Source organism: Ips typographus, linkage group LG15, assembly GCF_016097725.1.
Source record: "Ips typographus isolate SLU linkage group LG15, UJ_Ityp_2.0, whole genome shotgun sequence".
NCBI lineage: Eukaryota > Metazoa > Arthropoda > Insecta > Coleoptera > Curculionidae > Ips > Ips typographus.
In genome coordinates, this window is record NC_138436.1 from 6,678,878 (window position 1) to 6,684,303 (window position 5,426).

General features: G+C 38.4%; 1 long non-coding RNA gene across 1 annotated transcript; it reads left to right on the forward strand.

Annotated features, from left to right (window-relative positions):
• On the forward strand, positions 1-3,977 carry LOC145738297 (uncharacterized). The gene is made up of 3 exons (XR_014180692.1): positions 1-253; positions 3,417-3,625; positions 3,696-3,977. It is a non-coding gene; the product is annotated as an uncharacterized LOC145738297 (long non-coding RNA).
• Positions 3,978-5,426: the final 1,449 nt, after the last annotated feature.

The window sequence follows — 5,426 nt, forward strand, 5'->3', positions numbered from 1 at the left end:
GTGCAGCGTATTATGCTCCAGAAGTGCTCCACACTAGTCCGCCGTACTCATAATTCTGTGACACCCGAACACCGAACACTTGACATCGTTGACGCTTCACTCAAAATGTCAAAAGTTAAAAATTGTAAATAGTAAATAAAAACAGTATTTTACTGTTTATTTATTTTGTCTTTCTAATTAAATAGAAAATTTTTAATATCTGTGTAACAATATGGAAAGACTGCTTGATACGGATCTAGAAAAGGTAGTCATGGTAGGTTGCAGATTATATTGTTACGGTTTGGGCCTACTATACTCGAGTCAGGATGAAACCGATGCGCCGCAATATCTGGCCGGGCGCGTATTAAAGTAGGCCACAGTTAGGAAGCGCCACACCTGGAAGATTCGAAGCAAATCGCGAAGCGTTTCGCGGTTATTCTAGAACGTGGTTTGTGAATATAAAAGAAGCGGCGTCGACAACGAAGTAGAGTAGAGTAGTAGTGAATTTGGGAACGCGGTAAAGTTTAAATAGCGGAGTAATTGTGGAATTGTAATAGTGTTTTTAGTAGCTGTGTTAATTATTGTACGGAGTGTTTTAAAGTGTAAATAAAGTTATTAATTGTTGAGTTAAATTGACTTTGTGTGAACCCACGGGAAAATCGTAACAATTGGTGTCAGAAGTGGGATCAGACTTTAGTGCGACGTGAATTGGAACTAAACTTCGGGTTAAAGACTTGTGTTCAGAACCGGACTAGAGATTTTCGGAACAGTGGTGTGTTAAATTTATTTTATGCCAATAACAAGACGTCAAAGTGCAAACATGGAGGCCCAATTTGCAGCTATGCTTAAACAAGCCAAAGAAGAACAAGAAAAGATTCGAAAACGAAACAAAGAAGAACAAGAAAGGATTCGACAACAAGAAGAAAGAATTCGACAACAAGACAAAGAAGAAGACAGAGAGCGGCATGAAAAGCGTAACGTAGAAATATTGAACGTTCTAGCGGGGACCAAGACAGAAATCCAAGAGTATGTAACCCATAGTCTCAATAAAATTCAGAATGATGTTCGGGAGGACATTAATAACATTCAGAATGATGTCAAAATAAAGCTACGCGACTTAGAGCGGAAAATTGACAGCAGAAGAGTCAACTCTACAGTGATCACCGGAAACGGGCTCAACAAGATCAAGCCTCCCACATACGGCGGTCAAACTTCATGGGCAACGTACCAACTCCAATTTGAGGCCGCTGCAAATGCAAATAGCTGGAGTCACGAGGAAATGGCTGTAACACTAGTAGTGGCATTACGAGGACCTGCATTGGAGCTGTTACAGACTCTGCCTATCGCCCAACGAAGCAACTATGAAGCATTAGTAGCTGCATTAGAACGTCGTTATGGGGATCAACATAAGAAAGGACTGTATCGAACGCAATTAATGACAAGACAGCAGAAAACTGGTGAAAATCTAGAAGAGTTTGAAACCGAAATTCGTCGCCTTGTGCATCTGGCTTACCCAGCCGTCCCGGATGAAATCCAAGAAGAACTTGTGGCACAGTATTTTGTAGATGGGATTCGAGATCTGGAGGTAAAGAAATGGCTGAAGATGTTCAAAGGGAGCAACAACAGCGAATTACTGGTGCGAGCGCTGGAAATTGAAGCTGCGTGCAATGATTTAAAGCCAGAGCCTATTCAAGAGGAAAGAGTACCGCCAGCCGATCATGTTGCTACATTAATAGATGAAATTAAAGCAATGGTAGGCCAATTAGTGCAACAAATGGCAGCATCAGGAAATAGCCAGTCCACACAATTAGAACGATCACGCCCGATCACGAGAGTGGAGTGTTATCGATGCGGACGTACGGGACACATTAGAAGGAATTGCAGACAGCGGTCTTGTTCTCCAAACCCACAGTGTCGACGAAATCAGGACATCAGAACAAATCACCGGAACTCCTCTGCTAAAAGAAACATTACATGTTATATTTGTGGACGTAAAGGACATTACCAATGGAATTGCAGACAGCAGTCTCGTTTACCGACCCCGCAGAACTGGCGTAACCAGGAGCAGGAAATGAAGAACCCGGAAGGACATTTACCGCGATATGTAGAGGATCGTCAAGCTTTGGATAGTGACATAAGGTACCGGAAAGGACAAATTCATAATGGTTGGAGGATTGGTCAAATCGCGATGGTGACAGATGAAGAGGCTACAAAAAGAATGAAGAGCTGCGTTTCTAAGGAAGACATAATAAAAGGACAGCGCTCAGACTCTGATTTGGAAGTAATCAGAAGATGGTTAGAGAAGGATTTGAAACCGGATTGGCAACAGATTTCCAGATATGGACCAACAGTAAGGGGTTACTGGTTGCAGTGGAATTCGCTTCGACTGCGAGATGACTTAATTACTCGCAAATGGGAAAGTCCAGACGGAAAACGCTTTGTTTACCAAACAATAGTGCCCAATTCCTGCAAAGAGAATGTGCTGAGAGAACTACATGACAGTCGCAGAGGAGGACACTTTGGAGTAAACCAGACTTTGGCTAGAATAAGAGATCGATTTTACTGGATTAACTTCAGAAAGGACGTTGAGGAATGGTGTAAACGGTGTGACCAGTGTTCGTTACAGAAGGGATCCAGCACAATTCGGGAACTTCAGAGAGAGAAGATGAAACCAAACAACAACCGTATGAAGATGACACTGGACCACAGACCAACTGGTGGCAATTATAAGGAGGGTGATGCTGTGTGGATGTTTCAACCCAGGAGGAGCAAAGGAAGTCAAAGATGGCAACGACACTGGGAGGGACCTTACAATGTGGTAAAAAGGTTAAATGACGTCGCGTACAGAGTCCAACGCAGCCCCAAAGGCAAGATGAAAATTGTCCATCTGGACAGACTCAAGAAATACCAGGGATTAGATGAAGCGGATCGGGACGATCAGCTTTAAGAGGGGGGCAGTGTTACGGTTTGGGCCTACTATACTCGAGTCAGGATGAAACCGATGCGCCGCAATATCTGGCCGGGCGCGTATTAAAGTAGGCCACAGTTAGGAAGCGCCACACCTGGAAGATTCGAAGCAAATCGCGAAGCGTTTCGCGGTTATTCTAGAACGTGGTTTGTGAATATAAAAGAAGCGGCGTCGACAACGAAGTAGAGTAGAGTAGTAGTGAATTTGGGAACGCGGTAAAGTTTAAATAGCGGAGTAATTGTGGAATTGTAATAGTGTTTTTAGTAGCTGTGTTAATTATTGTACGGAGTGTTTTAAAGTGTAAATAAAGTTATTAATTGTTGAGTTAAATTGACTTTGTGTGAACCCACGGGAAAATCGTAACAATATGTTAGCATACAATTCATAATTATTTAATTTGTTAAATAGGTATTATCTACAGAAAGAGCAATTTTTTTTGGTTCCTTGTGTTAAAATGCATTTTTTTTAGGATTGGCTAACTCACTCTGAATCTGTTGTGTTAAGTAGTAGCAGTAACGAAAGTAGTGATGAGGAGGTTTGCAAATACACCACAACAAAATGTAAAAAGAAATGTCTCAAAATTTAAAGATTTTGTTGAAAAAACTGTGCCGACATATGATGACTCTACCTTTAAAAAGCATTTTAGATTATCGCGTTCTGTTGCTTACAGATTAATAGGTATGAATATTATAATATATGTTATATGCCTGAAAGTACCTATTAACGTTGCCCCTGTTTTTCTTTGCAGAAAAATTTAGTAACAGTACAAAGTTGCCTCAGTCAACGAATAAACTGGGAACGTCTACTGAAAAATGCATTTTATTATGCTTATGGTACTTGGCAAATACAGAGACTTTTCGTCAAATTTCTGACCGTTTTGGTATAGCCCTCAGTACAGCTCATACAATTTTGATATTGGTGGTTGATTTTATAATTAGTTTCAAAGAAGAAGTAATAAAGTGGCCTAACCCAAGAGAAAAGAGAATTATCAGCACAGAATTTAAAAAAAAACATGGATTCAAAAAAGTAATTGGATGTATTGATGGTAGTCATATTAAAATACACCGGCCACAGAAAGATGAAGAAGTATATGTAAACAGAAAAGGATATCACAGTATATTATTGCAAGGAATATGAGACCACAGAAAACTATTCATTAATGTTTTCTGTGGAGAGCCAGGTTCACTTCATGATGCTCGTTTGCTGAGAAAATCTTTAATTTATAGGAAAGCAGAAAATCCACATTTTTTTGAGGGTTATTACTTGTTAGGGGACTCCGCATATCCTTCATTGCCTTGGTTGGTGCCCCCATTTAGGGATAATGGTAGATTGACAGAAGAACACAAACTATTTAATTTCAAGTTGTCTTCTACACGTATGGTGATAGAACACACTTTTGGCCTTTTGAAAAGGAGATTTCGAAGCCTTCTTTATTTTGAAAATTTGAGTATTTATCTGATAGTTAAATGTGTGATGGCAGCTTGTGTTTTGCACAATATGTGTATTTTGGAAAATGATGTATTTGATGAATATGAGACTATCCCAGACAATACAGAGCAGAACGAATTTGATAGGCCAGAAGAAAATGTTGAAGAGTACTTTGAGACAAGACAAGTATTTGAAGAAGTAATACATCAGCAATTGATTTTTTTAAACTGAAATATGTTTTATATTATTTAATATATGAATATAAGTTATTTTTAAAATATTAATTGCCATTTATTTGTCATATTATGCCCTGGTTCATGGTATTAATCCAGATATTTATATATTTTAAAAAAAACGAAAAGAAAACAATTTTTAAACCTAGATACAAATAAATTATATTTATTTACAGGAAAAAAATTAACTAACTACCTATTCTTATCACTGACTATTTTTTGAGTCAAGGTAGGCCTTCAACAATACCATTTTCTCCTTCTCAAACATCATTTTTTCTCTTTCCAGATTAATTCTTTCTATATGTCTTTTATTTTTTTGCTCTTGCACATAGATTATTTCCTGGGATATCTTTCTTTTCTTTCCCTTCTCTTTCCCTGCATTTTCTGGAGGTTCTACGTTAGGTAGATCAATGATGTTACCTGAATCTTCTACATTATTTTCTTGTTCAGACTTTTCTTCTGTCGCACGAGATTCTATTGAGTGATCACAATGGTTTGATGGTTTTGAGCCTGAAACCAACATTCAATAAGTAGATTTTTTTTCTTAGACAAGAACCAAAAGTTGAATTATTTGAACTCTTATTACCCAAAGTTGCACCCATTTCCTCAAAAAATTGAAATCTACTGGGTCCTCGTCCTGTCTTCTTTTGATTATCTTTTGCTGAGTGGTAGCTTCTTATAAGTGACTTCCATTTTACCTGACATTGTACCCCTGTAACATTTATGCCTTGGCTAATTAGGTCATTAGCAACATTGTCAAATACATGTTTTCGTTTTTTCGGATGTTTTAAATCTTCTAAATGAGTTTGCATGGAATT